Raw genomic sequence first — 14,267 nt, 5'->3', positions numbered from 1 at the left:
TTATGTAGTTATTTAGTCATTTTTGCTTTCCTGCAAACATTTCTCCAGTAGTCTGCAGCCTCCTTGACTGCCCACACTTCCTCATCTGAAAAAGCCCCATAGGAGGAGTTGCCTCATGAGGTCTTCCCTAGGCTTTAACTGAGATGTGGGCACCCCACCAGTGAGATGATTTAAAGATTGAAAGACACAACCACCTGTTGGACACCTCAGAGGAAAATAAGCATGACAAACATCCTGCCCATGAGAACTTCCCCATCATTTTCTCTCCCATTTGATAATTTTCAAATGCAATTTATTTTCTTAACTTCCAGAGAATGAGCAGGAGGGAGCATAGGAGAAACTTTCAGCACAGAACTTAGAGTGAGCAGGGAGGCCAACAGTAGGTGGCGCCAGAGCCAACTAAGAGTGCAGTCCAATACATGTCTACTCAGAAGTAAACTCATTGGGTTCAATGGGATTTACGCCAAGGTAAGTGTGTATTGAATTACAGCTTAAATCTAGTTTTGTCTCCATCCTCTTCCTTGCTGAGTCCTTCAAGACTAAGGAGATGAAGGAGGAAGAGGAAGGAAGACTCCATTCTCCTTTCCTTTTGGGCAGCCAAAGGTTAAGGAAATCTGCCTCTTTCCTGCCTCATACAAAACTAGGTTCAGAGCTGCTGTTCCTCTGCCAAACCAATCCTGTGGGCAAGCTCAGCTTCCCCCACCCTTAACCTTCAACATTTGCAACCAGACAAACCTGACATTGCTTCCTGTAAGACAGCGGAGTTCTCCTCTGGGAAGCTCAAAGCCTGTGCCATTTTGCATCACCTCAAGGAATCTCATCACCTAAGGAGTTGCATGATAGAAATAAAGTGCAGGTACTGAACCTGATGGTAGGTGCTTCACTGATATGCACATGGGTAATTAATGGGGGCTCTTCTGGGAGATCAGCTGACTTGAGTCTCTCTTTCTCTGTTGTAAATGCCTTGTCTACACTGTTGCTGAATGACCACCTGCAGCCTGATTGGTGCTTTGGGGAAGGGCCATAGCTCAATGGTATAGTCCACGCTTTGCGTTCAACAGGTTCCAAGTTCAGTCACTGGCATCTTCAGGTAGGAGTGGTATGCTCAGCCAGAATTCTTTAAACAGAAGTGCAAGGGTTAAACAGACCTTCTGCATTGCTTGGGGACTCCAGGGTATGTCAGCTTACTCTGGGATCACTGTGACCAGCTCTGTGGCAGAGTATTATAGGAATGAGAGAAATTCAAGTCAGTGCACATTTCAGGGTGAACTTAATCTATTTTGCCCTTCCTGAAACAATTGGCAAACCAAAATACAGCCAGCTTTCAAAATTTGCGCTTCTTCGAATTTTTGCAGTCCGGTTCTATAGCCACACAGTGTGTACAAAAATTGCATATGCTAGAGTAAAGTGTGCATAAAAAGTCACACATTCGTGAAAAATATCATAAAAAGGCTTTGTTATTGTTGTTATATGTTTTCAAGGCAATTATGACTTATGGTGACCCTATGAATATTTTTTTGATATATTCATAGGGTTTTCATGGTAAGAGGTCTTCAGAGGTGGTTGGCCATTGCCTTCCTCTAAGCCTACGGGACCTGGTATTCCTAGGTGGTCTCCCATCCAAGTACTAACCAGGTCTGATCCTGCTTAGCTTCCGAGATCAGACGAGATTGGGCATGTTCAGGACAGTATGGCCATAAAAAGGCTTTATATTGGGGAAAATTGCATTGCAACATTGTGCGTATTGGACAAGATTGCATAGAAAAGGCTGTATCACTAGAGAAAACTGCACTAAAATACTGGTGAATTTTCATTAGGAAATATGGAGAACTAAACAAAATGATAAACTGAAAGATACCAAAGCCGACAGATTAATCCGTCCCTTGAATCCTAACATGCCACTGATATCAAGTAGAGATTTCTATGACTTTGCAGAGGAGCAAAGGGAAATTTATGTGGATACACAAGGCTTTGGATCACGCCCTTGAGAGGCCACTTGACACATGCACAGCTGTTGACTTCCCTGAACAACAAAAATGGTTTTTAATTACTTAATGGTTGCCTAGATAAGCATGTTTGTGTCTTATCTCCCAATGTATGTCAGAGGTGTTATTTTGTGTGGCTCCCACCCACCCCCCACCTCCCAGTCATCCCTCTTTTTACAGTGATCTAACATTTTCACACTCAGCTGGATGCCAAAATCCTCCCTCTTCAGCCAGTTGGCGACACAACAGCCATTTCCTCTGTGTCTCTTTCCGGAATACTTCCAGGCCAGCGCTCTGAGCTTTTGTTGAAATGAATTTCGGCCTTCCGCTCCTGCCTGCCATGTCTCAGATTATCTGCAAAAGGAGGTCGCAATCCACTTCCTGTGACTCTGGACACAGGATGAGGAAATGAAGAGGACCAAAGTTACTGATTTGATTCTGTAGGTCACAGTAGCGTCCCGAGGGGCAAGTGTTACAATACAAAACCCACAAGAAACTGTGTGGAGAGGGAAGCCTTTTTGTGGTGTGTGTGGTGGTGTGTATATAATATATATATATAGAGAGAGAGAGAGAGAGAGAGAGTAAACAATCCGAAAGCCTGAGGCAGCACGACAATGCAGAATGGGAAACACTTTTCAAAACAGCTGACAAAACACCCAGGACAACTGTAGGTCAATGCAAAGGGCTCTTCAAACATACATCATTATTGTCAAAAACTAACTGAAGCTGTCAAGAAGATTTCGGCCCGGCATTGTGGCTGGCCCCACAGGGCAATAGGGCTGTTTTGTCCCCTCCGCTTCTATCTTGAGGCTTTCCAACAAGACCTGCCTCCCGTGCAAAAGTGGGGAAGTGTGAAAGGTTAAGTAGCTGACATGGTGCCAGGCGTATGTCTCCTAAGCAGAGGGGGGTCTTCAGCTTTCCTCATTTGTAGGGGTGGGTGGGAATCTGGCCAGGAGCTAGAAGGGGGAGACTTTTAGTGTACTTGGCAGAGCCAGTTACAGCTGTAGTCACTTTAGCATCCCGGCCTGCTGAGAACCAATATTCAGAGCATAAAATGTTCCATGACCTGCACTGGAAGCGGAGCCTTTCTGTCCAGATTCGGATGATGAAGTGCTTAGCAGTTCTGCATAGCCAGGATCCTCCCTGGTGATACCACTCTGTTGGGATTTGGCCACTTTGGGGTTGGGTTACATCAGCTCTGGGGGACTCCAGTCCAGGAGGCTGAATGCAGCCCTCCAATCCTCTGTAATCAGCCTTTGAGGTTCTTCCAAGGCAGAGCTTGGAAAAGTTACTTTTTTAAACTACAACTCTCATCAGCCCCAGACAGCATGGCCACTGGATTGGGCTGATGGGAGTTGTAGTTCAAAAAAGTAACTTTTCCAAGCTCTGTTCCAAGGCCACACCTCTCACCAGCCCTGCTGACTGCTGAGGTGGGAGATAAATTTCATTTGGTTTGCATTGTAAGCCGAATTGATCAAATTTGTACTTTCAAAATCAATATGAGAACTGAACCACAGCCATCCTTCGAAATCTGCACTGCTCTGAATTTTGCAATGCAGTTCACCAACAAAACAATTTTGATGCAACTCGGAGCACCCTCTAAAGTTCAGAGGCTTGGCAGAGCTTCAGTCAGAAGTGCCTCCCTCAGAAAGTCTCCAGCTGGGTTGAAGCTGGGTCATGTGTGGCTTCCCCCTAGGGACTTGGAAAAGCTCATCTGTGCAACACAGGAAGAGATGGCCAGGCTTCCCCTCCTTCAAGCTATGATCACACAGCTAGCCAGGCTCTTGCTGCAGATTTATGTTATGTCAGGGTGGAGAACTGGATCTGGCTGGTGGACCAGATATTTTCTCCCCCACCCCTATGAGCCAGGTTTGACAGTTGGTTAGGGCCACCCACCTGTCAATCACCTGAAGATGGTCTGAAGGTTGCCAGGAACAGTCTCCTTCAGCCATCAAATGTTGGATAAACAAGAATGTTTTCAAATCCCCCTGAAAGTCAGTAGTGATGGAGACAGACACACCTCACTGAGGAGGGTATTCCACAAATGGGGAGTCACCACTGAAAAGGACCTGTCGCAGATCAGCATCAACCAGACAACCTTTGGTTGTGACACGACCAACAAGGCCTCGCCTGCCAATCATAGGGTCTGTGATAGTTGATACTGGGGAAGGCACTCTTATAGATACATGACGATGCAACTATCAGCTGATTGGCACTGTCTGCAAACCCTCTTTGGCCCAGCTGTCATATATGATATCAGGGGTATGGCAGGTGGGTGTGGCTTGGTCAAAACAGTATTGTGGGCCAAATGGGAAGGTCTGGTGGGTCTGATTAGGCCTGTGGGCCAGAGGTTGCTCACCCCTGTTGTATGAAGTTAAATGAAGTTGTGGCCCTAAGCAGCCCATCCTTTGGTGTCCTGTCTCATCTTGTCATTCTGAGTTGCATATCCCCCTCCTCCAATCGTATGTAGTGCATTAACATTTCCCTTACTTAAATAATGTTTATGAAGGGCAGATAATCATGATAATCAGATAATCATGGGTCACCAGCCCCCACTCTTCATTCTCATTTGCCACCAGAGATATTTATGCAAAGCTCTTAATCAAAATTGGGGGTGGGGGAAAGTGACTTTTCTCTGTCTTCTTATTTTCCCACTTCTTCTGAGGTTTAAATTAGAGGATCTCAGTGCCTCCAGTAGTGGCCCCTGGACACTACGATTTCACATAAACTAGAAATGTTGAGTGCTTTCATCCACTTACAAAAGAAAGAGGGTTAATAACAGTGAAATCTCAGAACACACACTGAACAGAATGGCATTCTAGACCAGGATTGTCCATTGACCCACTCTATAGAATATTACAGTGGGGATATTGTTCAGCCTCCCAGCCCTTCAATCTGTTCATTTATGAGCCAAAGAAAAAAAAAGTTAAAAAAATCCAGACCCTACTCATTAATAAAGGTAGGTGAAATGTAATGGGGCAATACCTGGAAGTCCTTCTAGTTTCTCTCAAGCAATGAACTGAAAGCTACCACTGACTTATGCAAGGAAGCCAAAGAATGGGAAGGCAATCACATTTTGATAGGAGCTCAGTTTCCAGCCCCAGCATATGAAATAATCTGATCTGGATGAAGTTCATTATCAATACCATACTATGGACATTTAGGGATGGGATGAGCAGCTATTTCCATCCTGCTGATGTCTCCCTGAAACACAGTCCCAGGTATGTCACATTCCATTGTGCCCTGTTGCATGCCCTTGCGTGTCATTCTGTCCACTGTGTGCCATTCTGTCTGTTGTGTGTCATTCCATCCTGAGCTGTCCTGTTCTGCCTATTGTCCGCCATCCTGTCCCATTATGTCACACTGTCCACATTTGGTACACATTTGGTACAGACTTGTTACACAAAACCAATGCTTTTCAATGCACTTGCCTGTAAAGCATGCCTTTTATACTCACGTTACGTAAATTACATGTATTTCAGTGCACACATTTTCGCACTGCAAATGCATTGCAAAACCAGAGAAGTGTGTCACTTGACTGGAAGTTGATTCCCTGATCTGCAAGCAAGTTTAGGAGTGTGGGATCAGGTCAGTTAGCTGTGAAAGAGTGGACAAAAATGAATTCCTCTCCCATTCCTACTTGGACACAAACCAAGTGTCCCTTGCAAAACATTCATCTTTAAAAACATTGTTTAAAAAAGCTTTCAAGGCATCTTTTTAAAAAAGTTTAAAACATATTGTTTGTTTGTTTGTTTTTAAAAAAAGATTTAAAAACATATTAAAAAGCAATTCCAACACAGACGCAGACTGGGATAAGGCCTCAACTTTAACGGCTTGTTGAAAGAGGAAGGTCTTCAATAAGCACCGAAAAGAGAAGTGAGATGGTGCCTGTCTAATATTTAAGGGCATTCAGGCCGGCTAGCTATAAAATCATACACAATAAAATCACAAAGACATTAAAACAGATAGAAATACATAAAACACAGTTAAGAAATATAAGGAAGTGATATTAAAATGGACTTTAAACAGTTTAAACAGTCATGGCTTCCCCCAAAAATCTAGGGAAGTGTAGTTTGTGAAAGATGCTGACAGCTGTTAAGAGACCCCCTCTTCCCCTCACAGAGCTGCAATTGCCAGAGTAGTTTAACAGCCAGTCCCTCTCCTAGAGCATTCTGAGAATTGTAGCCCTGTGAGAGAATATAATGCATTTTTGTTTGTTGTTTTCATTGAGATATTCATTTTATGCACACTCTCCCCTAATATATGCATTTTTGCAAACTATGGTTGGTTGGAAAACAGCATCACAATATTCAGGTAAGTGCGAATTTTGAAGGACGGCAATGTTTCGGTCCTCATATTATTTCAGAAAGTGTGAATTCGATAGATTTGACTGGAAATGAGAACTGAATTTTTCCCCATCTCTGTTCACCACTGAGCTATGGCCCTTCCCCAAATGACATCTCTGAGAGCTAATCTACCCATTACACAGAAGGAGGTGGACAGTACCACTAAATTCATACTGTAAGTGGGGGAGGCATATTTTTTTAAAAAAATTAACCCACATCCACTCTTCCTCCCCCACCTGCACATGTAATACACTACTACATCAAGGGTTTCCTGTTCCTGATTTTCAGGTTTATTTCACGCAGGGTGATAAGAATTCTAAGAGCTTATCTGATGTAATGTGTGTCATACAATCCTAAGGAAATGGTTTCCCTTCCTCAGTATTTGACATTCTCCATTTGGAAAACCCCTCCACCCATTTTAACCCCAGTCCTAATTGCCCTTCAGTATCAAATTAATTGTGTTTTCTGTTAAAAGGCCAGTGTAGCTTAAGGTCACTCCAGGGCCTAGGCAGCCAATGCATCTTCCCTAAATGGCTTGATTGCCGTCTGCGGAGAGGAGTGCTAGGAGAGATTTGCTTGACCGAGACTATACATTACAGCCCAATTAGGGTGAAGATCGCTACACGACTCTTTAACTTTATCTAGTAACTGTCGGCATTGCTAATGGTGACTCACAGAAAAGCTAAATCCACCTGATCCAATACTGGAGTTAAAGCTGAGGGCCTCATTTTGTTCCCTACCATCCCAAACATTTCTGCAAAGAGTCGCGCTGCCATTCTGGTGACACAGCAAAACAGCTTTTCCCTGCCCAGTAGATTTGCTTCTGTGAAATTTTGTGAATGGTTTGATAAATATCCACATGTTTCCCAGAGGGAAGAACCTCTATATGCGCTTCAGCTGCAGCTTTAGGTGACAGTTCAATGCTCACTTATCCCCAGTGCAGAGTTAGCTCAAGAGCCAATGTGATGTAGTGGTTAGAGTGTTGGACTAGGACCTGGGAGACCAGAGTTCAAATCCCCACTCAGCCATTAAGCTCACTCTGTGACCTTGTGCCATTCACTGTCTCCCAGCCTAACCTACCACACAGAGTTGTTGTGAGGATAAAATGGGGGAAAGAGGAAACAGTGTATGCTGCCTGGAGCTCCTTGGAGCAAAGGTGACATAGACGTGTAATGAAATTTGTTTGGACTTCCAAAGCCAGCTACCTATGAAAACCTCCCCTTAATCTCCTGGCTGCTTCCATGATTATCTCTTCTTCTTCCCTACCCAGCCATGCTCACTTCTGTAAGTCAAGTGGAGGAGGAAGAGGAGGAGACGTCACTTAAGAAATTCTCCTGGATAGATGTTGCTAGTCGGGATGGCTCAAGATGTTCTGGTGCTTGAGAGGCAGGAAATACAAACGGCACCTTCATCCCTCGAGCTCCTTGGTGGAAAGGTAGGATACAAATGTAATAATAAAATAAAATAAAATATTAAAATCCCTGGTGGCAAAAGTATAAAATTAAACCCGATAAATGATAATTAGGAAAGGGCAAATCTGTCCACCTCAGTTTCTCACTTTGCAAATTCTTTTTTTTAAAGTCCTCATGAAAATTCATCAGCATTTTATTGAAAATTTCTCCCCATGCACACAATTTTGCAAGCAATTTCCTCTTATATAATGCCTTTTTGTATGTTATTTTCGCCAATATATGCATTTTTATGCACACTTGACCTAGCAGATACACTTTCGTACCCATTACTCTGTTGGAGAACTGCACAGCAAAATGCAAAATGCAAGTGTGCATTTTAGTGGATGGCTGTGTTTCATTTTGTGTATTCTTGTGTTTCACCAGTTGTGTTGCAGTTTGCATATTCTTTTGTGAAGTGTGAATTAGGCAGATTTTATTAATTGTATTTTAATAATTTTGTAAGTCGCCTAGAGTGGCCATTGGCCAGATAGGTGATGAAGAAATTAAATTTATTATTATTATTATTATTATTATTATTATTATTATTATTATTTGCCTTTAAAAATGTGAACCAAATCATATTTCTCCCCCTGAGGGATAACTGAATGTCCGTCGATGGCATTGCAAAATTTGCCACTTCCTGAGGCTCATTTCATACCATCGAACAGTAGAGCTGGCTGCAACACATTACAAGCTGTTGGTGGCAAAGAGAAAGTGATGCTGTTGTGACCAATTTGTCATCCTCTTTCTGGGAGTTGAAGTAACTGTGCACTTTCCAGCAATGCAGGGATTTCCAGCAATGCTGTCCAAGTTTGACACAGGCAGGTGCTCACTGTCACCATTCTCCGTAATCTCTTACTTACCCTGTGCCACCAATAGCACCACCAAGTTCCTTGTCCCTGGCCTCTGAGAAGCCATCTGCTCTTAGTCCAGACTTTGTGGCACCCAACCAAATTTAATTTATGCCCACAGCATGCGGCTCCTACATAGTTCTGAAGAGCGCAGAATTTCCCCCAATTTTCTTTGCAGACAATTATTAATTGAGGGGATGGAGAGATCGAGAAGGAAAAGAGAAAGAAGAATGGAACTTAAAAGGAACTTTTTTTAAAAAAATCACTCGTATGATCATTCCTTACCAATATATTATAATTATAATAGCATATTTAATGTAATGAATCTCAGCTCCTTAGAAAGCTTTAGAGTAAAGCAACTTGCTTCAGGCAGTGAGAGAGGTGTGTAGGTGAAAGCAGAAACTGGTATCTGAGAAGACTTTTTAAAGTGTTGGCCCCAGCAGGGCTGGTGGTGGCTTTGGGCTTGCTTCAGCTGGCAAAATGTCACAGGTCATCACTGTCCTCAGCTCAGAGCTACACATCTCCCTTTGCTAACCAGGAGTTGCAAGGAGGGATGGTTGGGAAATTCTATTCAGTTTGCATTTCAAGCCAAATCGATAAAATCTGCACTTTCTGCAACAATATGAGAACTGAAACACAGCCGTCCTTCGAAATTTGCACTTATTTGAATTTTGCAGTACAGTTCGCAAACCAAACCATGTTTATAAAAATCATAGGGAGATGTGTGCATAAATATGAATGTATGAGCGAAAATAACATACAAAAATGATTCTATTAGGAGAAATTGTTGCAGAAATGTGTACTTCAGTCAAAACTGCCTACAAAGATGTGTTCATTAGGAGAAATTCACACTAAAACACTGGAGAATTTTAATGACGATTTTTTAAAACAAAATTTGCCAATTGCTGCAGAAATGTGGAGAACTGAATTTATCATTGGAAAAATAAGGAATGGGGAGAACCAAAACTGGTAGATCTTTCCATTCCTGCCAATAAGGATGGACAAATCTGTCAGTGTCGGTTTCCCTCATTTCTTGTTTTTTTTCCAATGTAAACTTCTGTTTGTCACATTTCCACATCAGTTTGCTTCTTTTTACTAAAAAAAAAGATCCTCATTTGTCTGCATTTCAGTCCACATTTCATCTGATACACACATTTTTGTGTGCAATTTTGCCTAATGCATCTGTGATATTTTAACTAACATATTAATTTGACATACTTTCCCCTAATATATGCATATTGCAGACTTTGGTGTGTGTGTGTGTGTCCGTGTGTGTGTATAAAGCTGCATCACAAAGTTCTAAGAAATGCTAATTTTAAAGGATACCTACATTTTGGTCCAAGTATTATTTCACAGAGTGGAATTTGGGGATGTTTGCATTGTGACAAAGTTGCTTGTTTTCTCCCAATGATCCCCTTAATTTGCATCTTTCCCAGCAAGCTAAGAATGAGGTGTCATATTGGTAAAGAAAGCAATGTTATAATCTGAGGAAGGCTTACCATTCTCTGAATTCACAATGTCCTACCAGCGCCGCCGCTGCGACATCAGTGTGGACAAATGTACCCTGAGCATTGAATTGTTTAAAACATTTGGATGTTCCCCATGAAGTTTGGTGAAATGAGTTTGTGCTATATTCCTTGCAAGAAAGACATCTGATTATAACTATCTACAGTAGCATAGGACAGAGTTCTCATAGATAACTCCCATTGAAATCAATGGAGGGTCTCCTCATTGGCACACCAGGGCTCCCATGTGTTTTAATGGATCTTGCATCCAAGCGAATACCCATCATGTCTAAAAAGGAGCCATGAGGATGAATCAGACCTGATTTCCTCACCGGATCCATGAAATTCAGAGTCATCATAATCTGTGGAAGGAATCATTAGTCAATAAAAGAAGGGATGGCCAACGTGCTCCAAAGAAATCAATAAAAGGCTATCACATTGTGATGCAAAGAAAACATCACTGATGTTTATGTCTTTGCCCTTCAGGTGCTTCATATTGCCTTCCCTCCAGCTTCTCACTTTTTCACTTCACTTTAGGTTATATCTGCCTTGTCCCTGGCTTCTCTTCCATTCAGGCTGAAGAAAAGAAAACAGGACTGTTCTGCAATGCAGAGGGAACTTTGCTTAGGAAAGAAACCTCTCAGCCATCAAGGAATTTGCTTTTTTGCATTTATTGGGAAAAGTGGGAATATTCCTGCTCAAGCACTGTGGAGCACACAAAACACACACACACAAACATAGGACGACCCCTGCTGGACCAGACCCTTCTACGCCAGCGTGCTGTTCCCCAAGTAGCCAGTCAGATGCCTCAGGGAAACCTGCAAGAAGGACCTGGGTGCAACGGCACTGTCCCCACTTGTGGTCCCAGCAGCTGGCATTCAGAGGCGTGTTTCCTCTGTTCCTGGAGGTGATGCCTAGCCATATGGGTTGTATCCAAGATGTCATCCCATTCTCACAAGTAGTTCCACTTGCACAGTGGAACTAACCCTCCTTCTCCTCTCTCCATGCATCCCCTATATATGTTCTGGGTTTTCTCCAACTCTTCGGAGCAGATGGAGGGGCAGTGATGAGGGAGGGAGGGGAAGGTCTGCTGTACAAGTGAAAGGCCTTGTGCAAATAGAATGGCTTCATGGGATATAACCCAATGACTAGTCGCTGTCAATCGCCATATCCTCCATGAATGTGTCTAATCCTCTTTTGAGGCCCTCCTTCCACTGCAACTCATGGGAGCCAATTCCTTAGTTTAACCCTTGCACTGTGTGAAGACGTGCATCCTTTTGTCTCTCTGGAGTCTCCTACCATCCAGCTTCACTGAATGATTCCAGTTCTAATACTACAAGGGAGGAAGCAAAAAATCTCTCTCTCTCTCTCTCTCTCTCTCTCTCTCTCTCTCTCCATATCATCCTGTTGCAGCTTTGAGCCCACAGCGGAAATGGAAGCAATAAACAGAGCCTCTTCCAGTCAGGCCAAATGAAGACCTCAAACAGCTCCTAGTGGGCTGAGCTACATAAGTTTTGTAGAGTGAAAGAAAGGAAATGCATAAACACTCCTTGGCCACCTCAAAAGTAAGGTAAGCACCACAAAAAATCTTGCACCTCGCTCATGAGAATTTCACCAATTTTCCCCTCCCCTTTGATAATTTTCAATGGCAATTGCTTTTCTCATTGAAAGAATAGCTCAATAAAAAGCAGGAGAATGTTTCAGCGCATGACTACTTCTCATGCCAACAGCAGCACCTGTCCACATCAATTTGCACCCTCAGTCACTACAAGCCTTTTTTCTTCTTCAACCTGTTATCCTCTTTTCCCCCTCACCCAAGCAATCTGCTGGATTATGTGCAACGAAGGCTAACGATGAAAAACCTTCAAGAAGTTGTGACCCCCAAGTTCATTCTCTCTCCTCCCCTCCTTCTCATTTCTTCCCCTGCTGGGAGTTGTTATGTGCGAGTCTTCATTCACCCAGCCTGGCAGGTAGAAACTGCATTCATAATGAAAGAAAAGCAGCTAATTTTGTTCACAATCCAATAGCTTCCAAGCGAACATTCAACTCAGCTACAAATCTGTAAGTTTACAGAGCTTTTAAAGAGAGAGATAAGTGTCTACAAAGCCAGATGATTACACACAAGGTGGCTTCCTAGAGTCAGGCTGATATCTGTAATATCTCATAGAAGTCCACAGAGGACACTTATGTGAGTGCAATATCCTTAAATGTAACATTCGTAATGAAAGGAAAGGGCTCCATTTCCTAATAAAATAATAAAACAAGTTGCAACAGGTGAGGACTGATACCAGAGCATTTGCCCAAGCCATCTCTATGAACGCCCAGCAAACCTAGAGCTGGAGGGAGTGGTCCCTCAGTTTTTAAATAATGGGGTTACTGCCCATCCACCTTTAAAGATAGGAGTGTTTGATTTGTGGCAATGAATCACCATGAATGAAGATAGCAACCCATACATACTTATTATTGACATAATATTGTGGGAGTTCTGCTCATAATCAATAATAAGGCAGAATTATCTGACCAAATGTCAATCAGTTCAGGTTCAAAAATGAATGTTTGAGGGAGCAAAGGACTTCTGTGGGGAGCAAAGACCAACGCCCAATTTCAGGGCTGGCATCAGCACCCGGCACCCTTGGGCAGCTGGCAGGTTCCACATGCCACTTCAGGGTCCCCTGGTGATGCTGCCCTCAGGAGCTGCCCACTGTTTTAAATTCCCCACAGGGCCACAGCAACACAGCATCAGGTGCTCCAGGAGATTTGAAATGGTGACCAGACATCCGCCAGTGTTGGCACACCTTGGTGAGGGCCCCTCAGACCTAGAACTGGTCCTGCCGAGTATGATTTGGTATGATTTCAAAAAGAACTTGAACTAAGGAGGAAAAAGATTGTTGTAACTGAAATACAAAGTATCATCCTTATGTATTGCCTGAAACTGATCCACAAGAATTGCCCTTGTGTGTAACTTCTATAGATACAACCTGCACAGGCATTAAGTCCTATTCCTTCTCTGCCCATTTCTCACAAGAACGCTATAATCCTGTATCCACTTACCAGGCCCGGCCTCCAAGAGGTCTTCTGTATCTTTCAAAGTTGTGCAGGGGGAAGGGAGAATTCCACCGTGTGGTTTTTCCCATTACAGGGTTGCAAGAACACCTGCACTTGGCAGACTTTCTCTTCTCCTAAAGATACAGGATCAGTCTCAGGCCATGAACCTGGCAACCCTAATTGAGAATCAAGTCCGTAGTCAACCGAACTGGCTGAGGAAGAAGGGCCAGGAGACCAGCCAAAGGAGGAACAGGATCAGTCTCAGGCCCTGAACCTGGCAACCCTAGTCTAATCCCCCCATTAATCAATCACAGAGACTGAAAGCTTATTTTTGTTGTATAATCTTAGAAGGGTTATGGCTGTAGGGGGTTGGCTGTGAGGCATACAAGGAGGCATGGGTTAATGAAGTGATCCAACACTTCTAAATTTGCCACTACACTACTCTAATAGGTGCAACCAGTGCAAACATTAGGTTCTATCCAATGCAGCAGTAAATTAAAACCACTTAGTGTTGTATTTGTTCCACTGGTGAAATGTTTTGCTCCAGTGGAGTGTTCCTGCACAAGATAATGCATAAGCAGGTTGCTGTTAACTCTGTTGCACAACAGCATGCGCTATCTGTTGCACAACAAGTTTCCACTAGCACAAATGTTGTGTTGGATTCCTGTGTTGCACAACATTAGAATTCACCCATTCACTAGTGCAGGAGCTCTCACACTAGCAGACAGAGAACGTTGGATAGTGCCCTTTGGGTGAAACCTAATGTTCTCAGCACAATGATTTATTTATTTATTTATTATACTTGTATACCTCCCCATAGCCGAAGCTCTCTGGGCGGTTTACAGTAACTAAAAACAAATACAATTTAAAATACATCTTTTAAAAAACATTTTAAACCACAATTTAAAAATTTAAAACAATATAAAACACATGCTAAAATGCCTGGGAGAAGAGGAAAGTCTTGACCTGGCGCTGGAAAGATAACAGTGTTGGCGCCAGGCACACCTCGTCAGGGAGATAACTCCATAATTTGGGGGCCACCACTGAGAAGGCCCTCTCCCTTGTTGCCATTCTCCAAGTTTCC

The 14,267-nt window shown here is 43.1% G+C and overlaps 1 pseudogene; it reads right to left on the bottom strand.

The window, feature by feature from the left end:
* Positions 1-1,583: 1,583 nt before the first annotated feature.
* Positions 1,584-1,702, bottom strand: LOC133370156 (5S ribosomal RNA; annotated as a pseudogene).
* Between the last annotated feature and the right edge of the window lie 12,565 nt (positions 1,703-14,267).

This window comes from Rhineura floridana, chromosome 14, assembly GCF_030035675.1.
Source record: "Rhineura floridana isolate rRhiFlo1 chromosome 14, rRhiFlo1.hap2, whole genome shotgun sequence".
NCBI classification, from domain to species: Eukaryota; Metazoa; Chordata; class Lepidosauria; order Squamata; family Rhineuridae; genus Rhineura; species Rhineura floridana.
This window is presented reverse-complemented; position numbering and strand designations above follow the sequence as displayed.